The following is a 12,580-nucleotide window of genomic DNA, read 5'->3' as shown; positions in this document are numbered from 1 at the left end:
GGCCGGGCCCTCCGGGTCACGTGGGCGGCGCGGCCCAATGGGAGCGCTCTTCACCCAGTGCACCGGCAGGCGCGCGCGCGCGGGCCCCGGAGCCCCGCCCAGGCGAGAAGGGGCGTGGCCGTGGGCGCTGAGCGTGGTCCCGTGTCCCTCGCAAGCAGGCTGCGGCAGGACGGCGGGGCGGTTGGGGGGCGGTTGGGGGGCGGTTGGGGGGCGGGGGCGGCTTGACCCCGAGGTGAAACAGAGGCAGAGAGATGGAGTCCGGCGTCCCAGGGTTTCAGGAAACTTCTGGAGTCCTGGACTTTCTCTTGTGTCAGTTGGGGCTGAGCTCCACGCTCACAGGCCGGTCGCCGCGAAGACGGGGCATGGAAAAGCAGTCACCCCGCCCGAGGCTTGGGGTCAGACCGGGGCTCGAGGCCTCCAGGCTGCCCCTAATGCATGCAACGGGCTGGAACCCCCAGGAGATCTTAAGGTGCCCCCAGGGGGACTGGTGGGAGGTCCCCTTCTGGATCAGCCCTTCCTAGAGAGCTCACGGCTCCACCAGTAGTGACATTCGGAGGAGACCCAGCACAGAGAGGGGAAGGAGAGGTGGGCGTGGAACCGGGCTGGGGGTCTCCTGGGGACCTCACTCTCCCCACCGTGTCCCCCACACCAGTCCATGGACCCGCAGCCCAGCCAAATGCCCAGCCTCTCCTCTCAGACCCTGATCCTGCCTCCACTCCCCAAGAGGATGCCCTCCTACCACACACCCACCCAGAACAACACCTGGACCCCGAGACCCCTGAAAGGCAAGAGTGAACACCCATCTTTCTCTGTGGAGTCCTGCAGGGCGGCTCTCCTGCCACCTGACCCGGCACAGGCTCACTCCTCCAGCCTCCCTCCCCGCCCCGCTCACTGCCACACCCTGACACCTGCAAGCGGTTTCTCCCACAGGGCAGGGTCCACCCACCGCAGGGCCCTTGCACTTGCTGTTCTTTCTGCCTGGGAAGTCTTGGCCCCACACCATCCCTGGGGTGCTGTCTTTCACATGTGGTCCCTCTCAGCTGTTACCTCCTCTGAGAACTCAGTCTCTGCTGACCACCCCGTCACTCAGCCCCGCAGTGCCCCAAGCTCTGCCAGAAAGTCCCCCAGGCAGTTACACACAGCGTCCACTGTGGTCTGGGTGCAGACCTGCGTCGGGCATGCCAAAAGTACATTCAGTCACTGATGCGGATAGTCAGATGGTCCCCAGAAGCCCCTGATTCCTCCCTAAGAGGTATCAGGGCTCAGAGCGCAGAGCCTTGCAGATCTGGTTAAAATCTCACTTCACCAGCTCATTTAATGCATGCACAGCCCCGTGAGGAAAGGACTATTATCCTCTGCATTTTGTAGCTGAGACACAGAGAGGTTAAGCAACTTCCAAAGATCCCACAGCAAGTCGGGAATAGAGCTGGTCAAAGCCTGCCATAAGAACCGCAGAGTTGGGGTTCCTGGTCCTTGGTGCCTTCGGGCAGGGAACAGTGGGAAGACTGTTGTTAGGAGAGTCAACATCTGGCTGTATTCCAGCTGTGAAGTCCTGGGAGCCCTCCACTGCAGTGAGAACTGGGCACCTACTAAGGCAGCCCATTTCCCATAGCACTGTGGGACTTTAGGGTCCATTTCAACTATTGATTTTCTTTTTAACGTTTATCTTGACCTCACCAGAGCACCTGCATCCCGCAGGTTTCATACGCTTCCTCCCCTCCTGTCCCAAGTCTCAGGGAGGTTTTTCCCCGATGCCCTTTGTGTGGAGCCGTGGGTGTGGTGTTCCTTATGGGCTCACAGGCTGGGGTCTCTTTCATCTCCATGTTCCTGTCATCAGTGTGGGACCCTGAGGAGGAGAATCCCAGAGTTCGACTCCCCAAAGGTTCGCTGAACACCGGCCTCTTGCAAGGCACACCATCTGTCCGGCCAAGCCCGCACCTTGCCCTGCGGCAGAAAAACCGCCACCCTCATTCTGCAGGTGAGGAAGTTGAAGCTCAGTAAGGCAGAGCCGTGGGAATTTCCTGGAGGTCCAGTGGTCGGGGGCTTCCCTGGTAGCTCAGTTGGTAAAGAATCTGCCTGCAGTGCAGTAGACCCAGGTTCAATCCCTGGGTCGGGAAGATCCCCTGGAGGAGGAGATGGCAACCCACTCCAGTATCCTTGCCTGGAAAATCTCACGTACAGAAGAGTCTGGTGGGCTACAGTCCATGGGGTCGCAAGAGTCAGACACAACATAACGACTAAACCACCACCACCCAGTGGTTAGGACTCGGCACTTTCACTGTCAGGGCCAGGGTTCAATCCCTGGTCCTGGAACTAAGATCCTGCAAGCTTCGTGAGGTGGCCCAAAAAAAGGCAGAGCCAAGATTCAAGCTCAGTTCTGGGGAAACGAGTTGGCACCACTACTGTGAGTGGAATGGGTGAAGCTAGAAGGGAGACAGAGCTGAACGGTGATTTCATAGTGGGGAGGGTTGGCTCAGAACTGATCTCCTTTACATGGGAATGGGGCCACAGAGGTGACAGATGAGTGAGGGAGAGGCAGAGTTGACATCTCAGCCTAAATTCCTAATACCCAAATCCTCCCTGGGATTGAGGGTCCCACCCTACCTACCCCCAGTCACTGGACCTGCCCCCCCACCAGCATGACTGCCAGCTGGGGTGGAAGACCTGCAGGGGAGCTGGGTTAGGACAGGAGAGGGGCCACCGGGGCTGCAGGATTAGCAGATTAGCTCCAAGGAGGACAAAGACGAGGTCAGTGCTAAGTGGATTTCCAGAAAGCAGCCTCCAGCCCAGCAGGCCTGGCCCCAGAGGAGGCCAGGCCCTGAGGAGGAGCCGGGAGCCAGCCGTGGGCAGTGGGCAGCACCCCCACCAGTGGATAGACCACACGTCCTTCTCTTCCTGCCTCCATCCCCTCATCCATGATGGGGTCAGAGGGACAGCTCCATCTCTGCAGATGAGGCTGGATGCCGACTCGGCTGCTCTTGGCACTAAGCAGGTGCTCAGTACGTGTTCTTAGGACGCTCCTTCCAGAATCGTCCTCAGGCCCCAGCGTCAAACATAAGCAAAGAACAAAAAAGAGCTTCTTGGGGTTTTTGTTTGTTTATTTGGCTGTGTCGCACAGCTTGTGGGATCTTAGTTCCCTGACCAGGGATCGAACCCTGATCCGATCTGCATGGTCCTGCATGATCCATGATCTGCATGTCCCCAGCAGTGGAAGTGCAGAGTCCCAACCACTGGATAGCCAAGGAAGTCACAAAGAGCTTCTGGTTGAACATTAGGCCAGGTAGATGCAAACGCTGGGTGCAAGGTACAGGACAAGAAGAGTAACTTCCCACTTCAGTCCCCAGAGGCAACGGCGCATCCTGAGTCCAGCGGGACTCTCCTCCCCCTGACAGTGCCCCACCCCCAGTGTGCACCGGGCCCCGAAGGTGTAACACCCAGGACAGCCCTCACCTGCAGTCCTCACCCAGCCTCTTTCCTGCAGACAGACCACCCTGGGGGTGTCCAGAACACCCACGAGGTCCCGGAGGCACCGAGAGATCTCCACAAGGCCCCTGTGTGACGGCTCTCCCACCCTCACCTGGGGTCACTCAAGTGACCCTTCTGCACCCAGATCCCCGCCTTGGGCTCTGCTGTTTCAAATATGAAGAGGAAGCCAGACTTGGAGAACAGGGCCTTGAGGGTTCATGTCTCTCATTCCCAATAACAAATTTCCAAATTTCCAATAACACAGTCAAGTTGCTTAAATGATAAGATATTTTGAGGAGGGAGAAAAATTAATGTTTTATTTCTGTTTACAATGGTATAAATTACTACTTGGTATAAATTATAAATAACTTATGAGAAAAGAGAAAACATCCCTTATATCCAGAAAATAAAACATTAAAGATCTGTTGTTTTAGTCATTCATTCATATCCGACTCTTTGTGATCCCCCATGGCCTGTAGCCCACCAGGCTCCAAACGATGAGACATTTAATTTGTGCACTCACGATGCTGAGAAAGAATGCTCAGCTATAAAGATATAGATATAGATATATATGCTCAGCTATAAAGAAAGCTGAGCACCAAAGAATTGATGCTTTTGAACTGTGGTGTTGGAGAAGACTCTTGAGAGTCCCTTGGACTGCAAGGAGATCAAACCAGTCCATCCTAAAGGAGATCAGTCTTGAATATTCATTGTAAGGACTGATGCTGAAGCTGACACTCCAATATTTTGGCCACCTGATGGGAAGAGCTGACTCACTGGGAAAGACCCTGATGCTGGGAAAGACTGAAGACAGGAGAAGGGGACGACAGAGGATGAGATGGTTGGATGACATCACCGACTCAGTGGACATGAGTTTGAGTAAGCTCCGGGAGTTGGTAATGGACAGGGAGGCCTGGCGTGCTGCGGTCCATGGGGTCGCAAAGAGTCAGACACGACTGAGCAACTGAACTGAACTGACTGATGCTGAGAAACAGTCACCTCAAGCTTAGTAGCTTGAAACAGCAAAGACCATTTGTCCTCTCTGGGTGTCCGTGGGGCAGGAGTTCTGACGCTTAGCTGGGTGTCCTGGGCGAGGCTCTCTGGGTAGGTCCACTGTGGCCTCCATCATCTGAAGGCCCACCTGGGTACTTGGCAGCCTCCAGGCCAGTCCCTAGTGTCCCCAGGGCACCTGGTCAAGCCCACCTCCTGACCTTTGCATAAGCTGTGTCCTCCATCGGAGAAGCTGCAGCAGAGAGCCAGTGGCCAGAAGACCCAGTCCACTAGGGGTCTCGGCAGTGAGGAGGCCCAGACACCCATCTTGCCCGTGTTCCCAGTACCTTCAGGGGTGGTGAAGGCTTGGCATGGACTCCTCCAGCGCCAGCTCAGAACAGGCATCAGGCGCACCTCGTGTGCGCCCCCTCGTGGTGCCTATGGGCATGGCCAGCTGCTCTGGAGTGAGACCTGGCAGCTTGAGCTCAGCCAGAGGTTTTAGTGCTCTAGTGTCCCCGACACGAGACAGCATATTAAAAAGCAGACATTACTTTGTCAACAAAGGTCCGTCTCGTCAAAGCTATAGTTTTTCCAGTGGTCATGTATGGATGTGAGAGTTGGACTATAAAGAAAGCTGAGCGCAGAACTGAAGCTTCTGAACTGTGGTGTTGGAGAAGACTCTTGAGAGCCCCTTGCACTGCAAGGGGATCCAACCAGTCCATCCTAAAAGAGATCAGTCTTGAGTATTCATTGGAAGTACTGATGTTGAAGCTGAAACTCCAGTACTTTGGCCATCTGATGTGAAGAGTTGACTCATTGGAAAAGACCCTGATGCTGGGAAAGATTGAAGGCGGGAGAAGAAGGGGGTGACAGGGGATGAGATGGTTGGATGGCATCGCCAACTCAGTGGACATGAGTTTGAGTAAACACTGGGAGTTGGTGATGGACAGGGAGGCCTGGTGTGCTGCAGTCCATGGGGTCACGAAGAGTTGGACACAACTGAGCGACTGAACTGACTGACTGACAGACTGACTGTCCCTGAGGGTAGTACTTATGAACTGGGAAGCCTCCAGTTTCATTTCATGCTGGGCTCTGGAAATTATGTCTCTGGTCCTGCCAGGCCCCTCCACTCCGCCCTGGAGACCTAGGACTCCAGAGAGATGGCAGCAATGAAATGTGCCGGCAGGAACCCCACCACCCAGTTCAAAATGAGGCACAGAGGGGCCAGACCACACACCCAGGGGCTGGCTCTGAGCCTCTGCACCCCCAGAGAGGGAAGAAGGGAAGGACTGGGAAGGGAAGAGCAGGACGCCGCCTTGGCCGAGGCCCACTGGCAGCCCTGCGAAGCTTCTGCACAACCCTGGGGGAGGTCTCTCATCTCAGTGCTTCGGGGCCCCCGATGTATCTGAGTCTGTCCCCATCGCCCCTGTGGGCCCACGGAGGACAGGTCTCTCTCTGTCTCCTCTCTACCCCTGGGGCCGGAAGGCCAGCCTGGTATAAGCATCGGGAAAGTGAAAGAAAGTCGCTCAGTGTCTGAGCGTCAGAACCCCTGCCACACAAAGCGCCAGCAGTCCACCCAAGAGGGCCTGCGGTAAGGGCCTGGCTCAATGTATTGCCCCCTTAGCAACTGAGGCCCAGAGTGGCCAGAGCTGGGAGCCCTCTCGGGTGCAGTCCACAGTCAGGGGGCCTTGGCGGGCCCCGAAATGGTCACTGCACCCCACGAGAGTCAGCACACAAAAGACAGGGGCATAGTGCCTGTGGAAGGCAGGATGGCAGTCTCTGCTGAGACAAGGTCAGGAGGCTTCCTGGAGGAGGAAACATCCCCCAGAGCCCTGAAGGGGGAGGGCGAGTTTGTCCAGGTCAAGGTGGGGGCTTCAAAGGCCTGGGGGTAGGAGGGACAGCCCAGACCACCAGCAAACAGGTGGGGGGCCTGCAGCAAGACCACCAGCTGTGTCTCAGTAAACTCACCCCCAATGTGGGACACCCCCAAGGTAGGTCCCCCAGTTCCCTGCCCTCAGCACAGGCTCAAAGGCAGGAGCTCCTGGCAGTCTGGGGCAAGCGGCTCAGGGAGTGGGATGGTGCAGAGAGAGTCCAAGGGGCCCCAGGAGACCCAGAGGATGGTGGGGCAGCCTGTGGCCATCCAGGAAGTCAGAGGTGGGTAAGAGCGAGGTGGTGGCCCCAGGGCAGTGCAGAGCAGTCTCCACAAGCCCAGCCTGTCCTGACCTGCAGAGTGAGTCCCCCTGGGGAGCCTGTAGGGGAGCCAGAGGGCAGCCTAGGAACAGGTGGCCCTGTGTCAGAGTCATGGAGTCCCCAACAGTGACACTTCCCATGAGACAGCAGGTCCGAGCCAAGCACACCTGATGAGTCCAAGGGTCCTGAACCCTTCCACACCAGGACAAAGCCTGCGTGAATCCAGGGGCTGTAGGGGGCCACACTCAGGGCTCCCCGAGCCTGAAGACACCCACCGTCCACATTCGGGTGTGTGGCCGTCTTCACCACAGCCCCGCCCCCAGCATCATCCTCAGTGTTAGGGAGTGTGAGCCCAGCCCAGGGGCTAGGAGCTTCAGCGCCTTGTGGGCCGTGGCCACCAGGGGGCAGCACGACTCACCGACTGTCTACAGCTCGAGCTCCCTGAGGCGGCTCTCAGAGCCCTAGGACGGGGAGAGAGACCCCACTACTCGTCACAAACCATCTCGGGCTGCTGACGGCTGTGCGGGAGGCTGTGTAGGGTGGCTGACACCCCAGGAAGCTGCCAGTGCTGAAAGTGTGGCCTAGCAATGTGGTGAGCTCCCCGTCACGGGAGCGCCCAAATGGATATCCTGTGCTGAATCTCTCTGAGGCTCCCAGCTAGAGGGTGCAAACCGCAGAGCCCTCACTGACCCTGGAGCTCCCCCCTGTTCAAGAGTCTGCACCCGCACCATCACTTACCAGGAGAGCCCACGTGGACATCGGCTGGGCTCCCTGGGCGGCAGGAGGGGCCACCCTCAGCCAGCCCATGGTCCGTCCACCCCCCACCGTCCCCACCTACAGGTGGTGCCACAGGCCCCGCCTTCCAAGGGTGGAGACACTCTGGGTCTAGGTGACTTGAGGAGGCTGCCACGGGCCCCCTGGGTAGGCAAGGCAGGTGCAAAGGCACAAAGGCGCAGAAGCACGGGGCAGGTTGGGAACATGAGGCAGCTGGCACATCAGGACTGGGGCACACTGTCAGATGTGCCCAGACGGCCTCAGATGCCAGGGGACGTGCCCGGGCTTTGCTCGCAGCGCAGGACGTCCTTCCTGGGCTCGGCAGGGGCTTGTGAGGCACGGTCAGGACAGCGGCTGGCATCTTCTGAGTACTCGTCACGGCCCGGGCCCTGGTCAAGCACATTTCCTACTGCATCTCCTTATCCCCCACTTAGCAGAGGAGAAAACCGAGCCTCCAAGAGTGGCAAGAGCGCCCCTGGCAACAGAGGATCCAAGGCAACCCAGACCCCCAGCGCCCATGCTCACTTGGCCACCCCCCGCCTGGGTGTTGAAGACACAGCCAGATGCACCCCGTTTGAGCTGGGTGCAGAGTCAGGCTGAGGCCCCAGGGCGGGGAGGGGCGGAGTGGGTTCATAGTGGGACGTGGGAGGGCTCACACGTGCCTTTGAGACTTAGCGAAGAACCGTCAAAAGTAGACCCCGCTCTTGGTGAGGCAGTGAACGCCTCGTGCTTGGAGGTGACCCTCTGGAGGCTCCTCTGAAAGCAGAGGGGGGAGGAGATGCCCCCTGTGGGGGAAATGAGCCTGCTGTCCTGGGCACAGCAGCATCTGAAACGCCTTTTTGGAGATGCCCCCTGTGGGGGTATACCAGCCTGCTGTCCCGGGCACAGCAGCATGTGAAACTCCTTTTGGGGAATTTTCTTCAGCGCGATTTATGAGGGACAGGAAGGACCAGGCGCCACCCAGCTCCATTCCGCCTGTGCCCAGACACGGCGTTTGGCAGTGGGCACCCTCAGCTGGCTCTGGGCCCAGGGGGAGGGGCTGCCCACCAGTAGATGGAACCCCCTCCCCCCGGGTGCTGGCGGAGGAAACTGACCAATACAGTGTGGTGCTCATCATTTCTTTAGCAGCAGATTTCTTTCTGCAAACAAAACTCCCCAGGAAGCCCAAGTTATCTCTCTGAATCTATTCATGATTCAGCGAACTTCAGTAGGACACCTGCTGCATGCCAGGTCAATGCCAGGAGAAGACGGTGACGGGGGACGATGCCAGGCGGCTGAGCGGGCACCAGCTGAGGGTGGCCGCTCTGCGCAAAACAAAACAAAATGGCCCTCACGCTCCCACACGTCCTGGGGGAGGCAGGGATTGTAAACATGCCCGGGTCTCAGGCGGGAAACGCAGGCCAGCGCGAACCATGACTGCCGAGAAGAGTCAGTGAGATGAAGGAGCCCTGGGGTGACGCCCAGGCATGCGCCCCAAAGGCCGAGCACAGGGACTCAGACCAAACCCGGCCTGCAGCGGCTGCCCGACTCAGGAAGCCCCAGGGGGAAGCAGCGCAGGTGGTCTCTCACATGGTCAGAGGATAAACAGCGCGGTCCATCCCGCCGTGGAGTATTCTTCACCACCTGAAGGAGTGAGGCGGCCACGGGCATGGACCCTGGAAGCCTCACACTCGGTGTCTCACTGAGGCCAGTTGCCAAGGACCACGTGTCCTTCCTTGTACATGCAGTGTCCAGAATGGGCCAATCCAGAGACACAGACAGGGCGAGAGTGGCCGCCGGGGCTGGGAGCAGGCAGTGCCTGCTTCATGGATACAATGCTCCTTTTTGGGGTGGTGCAGACTTTCTGGATTTGTTCTAAACAGAGGTAATGGTTGCATGACACTGTGTATCAAACACCATGGAATTACACACTTGAACATGGTTAATTTCATGTTCTGTGAATTTTTCCTGAGTGAAAGCAGGTGGACACTGGACCGAGTGGAGGACGTGATGTGGTCAGGGAGCCCCGTGCCAGAGCCCCTCCTAGGCTCGGGGGGTCACCGGCCCACCGCCCGACACTAGCCGTGGCCGAGCCACCGACTTCAGCCCTGGGAACCTGAGCGGGGTGACGGGGGCACTTCCAGGCTGAAGCGTTTGAGAACCAGCGAGCAATCCTGTGGGGGTGGATCCCGATGCCTCCCGCTGGGGACCGTGGAGTCTTCGTGTGATGGCGGAGCCTCTGTTGCCCTCCTGGTGGGTCCCCAGGCCCCGCGGGAGCAGGAGCCCTGCCCCGCCTCCCCTGACCGGCCGCGGACGCACAGTGTGAGTGGGAAGTGCACTTTCAGCATCCGGGCCCCTGGGAGCCAGGGCCGTGTGTGGCCTCCGCTGACCACTCACCTGCTCTGGGCAGGGTACATCTGGGCAGACCCTCGATAGGGCTAGGGGTGAGCCAGTGCAGGGAACCTGAGGGAATACCGGAGCCGAGGCCCTGAGGCAGATGTGTGCCCACTGTGGTCAGGGAGGGGCAGGGAGCCAGCAGGAGGGGAGCCCAGAGGCAACTGCAGTGGGAGGCCACAGCTCCTGGGGCTGTCACTGTAAAGGGATGGGAGCCCTGAGTCATTCTAAACAGGGAATGTCAGGGTTGGATTTAAGCTCTGGTCTTTGTGGGAAACAGGCACTTTGAGCAGCAAGTGATAGAAACCAGCATGACACCGGCTTCCTCCAGAAGGAAAGTTAACTCTCCTAACAGGAAACACAAAGGGAAGGCGAGCTCCCGGCGCACACGTTGATCAGGGCTCCAGCTGTGCTTCTCTGAGATTCTTCCCTGCCCTCATTCTCGGGTGGGGTACCCCTCATGGTCACAAAAAGGCTGCCTGCTTCTCCAGCAACAGGAGAAAGCCGAGAACCCGAAAGGCTGCCCCTGGTCACCTCTCACTGGCCTAAATCAGTCTACACCTGCCCAACCCTGAACCAGTCACTGGATAGGAGGGAGGGTAGGTGATCTGTGATTGGTCAGAGGGTTGCACTGTGAAAAACCCCAACCCAGCCACACAGAAAGGCCCTGGGAGCTCAGAGCCTCAGGAGTCTATCCAGCTCTGGCTCTGCTCCACCACCCGCCATGGCTCCCCATCCCTGCAGGTCAGAGCCCACACTCGTGAGCATAGCTCCCACCTATATTCCTAGATTATTTTATCCCTATGATGATCCTGAAAAGTCAATATAACTATTCTCTTCCCTCTAGGGGGTGAGGAAACTGGGGGTGAGGCACAGAGAGGTTAGGTAACATGCCCAAGGCCACACAGCAGGTAAATGAGGGAACCAGGATTCACACTCAGGAAGCTGGCCCACAGCTTCCCACTCTACCTGCTTTCTGGCCACCCCTTCCTTGGATGGTCACAGCCCGGCATCCTCTCTCTGCTAGTGACGCCTTTCCCTCCACCTCCTCGTTCTTCGCAGACAGCCAATTCACATGTCACCTCCTCCGAGAAGCCTTCCTGGGCTCTACTTCTGAGGCAATAAGGACCTAGGAACCTAGGGCCAGGACTCAGGACTGTCTCTGGCCAGCTGGGTAATCTCTGAGCCTCTGAGAACTCACCTACGCAGTAGTGATGGTGACAGAGCTGGGACACTGTGTAAAGGGTGCCCTGAAGCCCCCTGTGCCCCCGCCCCCAACTATTGTCCCCAGTCAGAATAAGCTCAAGGCCTCCCTCCTGCACCTGAAGTTTCCGCTGACAGCCCAGTGTAAACACAGGGAGGCGCAGGAGAAGTGTCAGCCGGCCTTAAACAAACCTGCTCAGCAGGCCGGAGACAAGGAGCAGGCTGGCCGGTGGCGAGGGCTCTGGCTGGAAGGATTGAAGTGGGATTTAAACAGGATTTGATTTACAAAAAGGAAAAAATAATTATCTGCAAGGTTTCAGACAAAGTCTGTTCTTGAATAGATGGAGGGATGCAGGGATGGAGGAAGGGGTAGGTAGACGGATGGATGGATAGATGGATGGAAGGAAAGAGATCACACCATCCTGAGACTAACCTCAGGCAGTAACTAAGCATCAGCCAGAGTCTAGGGTGGAAACTGGCAGCTAAGAGGGCTGACAGTCAGGTGTCTGCTCTAACCAGCATCTCAGTGTGCTGGCAGGAGCCAAGGTTGGCCCCATGATAGTCACCCCTGGTGCACATCAGAATCCTGGGGAGCCTTGTAAAATGCTGGTGCCCGGGCTTCTACCCAGGCCACTGACGCCAGCCTTTCCAGGGCCCAGCCTGGGCATCTGTAGTGGATCAAAACTCTCAGGTGATTCTGCTACACACTCACATACGCCACCCCGCACAGCCACGAGCTGGACCCCAAAACACATCTGTTTTCTCACGTGCTCCTCCAGCATCAAACACTGCTGCCCTCTTTGTGCAGATGGGAAAACCAGGGCCCGGGCAAGCCCAGTGACTGGCCTCAGGCGAGAGGCAGAAGGACTAGGCTTGGAGCTCAAATCTGTCATCCCCAAAAGCCCCCATCACCTCATCTGAGGCCCAGCTCAGTCTCTCCAACACCCTGGCGGACCAGGCAGGGGGCAGAAATCAGCCCCAGGAGGAGGGTCCCAGGCCAGGGGCAGAGGCGCTCAGCAGCAGCGACTCCAACCCATCCTGGCTCTGACTCTCTGACTCTCAGTGTGACCCCGGGGGCAGCCCCCCGTCTGCAGGGAGGCCGGACCACATCCTACTCTAACCCGCTCGGGGCCTCGGACCCCTGACAGCCCCGACAGACCCTCACGACACACGTGGACGGTTTCACGTATAAATTATGGGCGTTCATGGATCCACTGAAACCACCCAGGACCCCAGACTCAGAACTCTGAGTCAGAGGATTCATCCAGAAGAACAGACGATTCTAAGAGCTTCCTCTTACAGAGAGTGTTTTTGAATTACCTGATTGCCCACCTAAAGGCCCTGCCTGTGGTCTGACGCCACTTCCCCACCCACGCAATGCCCAGCCTGCCCCCTCCCCAAACAACCACAGGTGGGATAGAGCAGCCATCGCTTCTAGATGGGGGGCCCGCTGGAGCCCAGCTCCCGTCTTGCTCCCACCCCAGGTGAGGGCAAGAACTGACCGTCAGCTGTGATCCCCTGCCTGAGATCCCACCTCACCAGCACGGTCTCTCCTCCCCCATCACTAGGAGGCCCTACCCTAGTC

General features: G+C 58.2%; 1 long non-coding RNA gene across 2 annotated transcripts; it reads left to right on the top strand.

Annotated features, from left to right (window-relative positions):
* Positions 1 to 100: 100 nt before the first annotated feature.
* LOC145511264 (uncharacterized) lies at positions 101 to 3,888 on the top strand. Of its 2 annotated transcripts, XR_014057711.1 has the most exons (4): positions 101 to 469; positions 653 to 785; positions 1,838 to 1,978; positions 3,482 to 3,888. It is a non-coding gene; the product is annotated as an uncharacterized LOC145511264 (long non-coding RNA). The 2 variants fall into 2 exon arrangements; XR_014057710.1 differs by lacking the exon at positions 653 to 785.
* The last annotated feature ends 8,692 nt before the right edge of the window (positions 3,889 to 12,580 follow it).

This window comes from Giraffa tippelskirchi, chromosome 6, assembly GCF_054371585.1.
Source record: "Giraffa tippelskirchi isolate mGirTip1 chromosome 6, T2T-mGirTip1v1.2.pri, whole genome shotgun sequence".
In the NCBI taxonomy this organism is placed as follows: domain Eukaryota; kingdom Metazoa; phylum Chordata; class Mammalia; order Artiodactyla; family Giraffidae; genus Giraffa; species Giraffa tippelskirchi.
The sequence above is the reverse complement of the archived record's forward strand: the minus strand, read 5'-3'. Positions and strand labels throughout refer to the sequence as shown.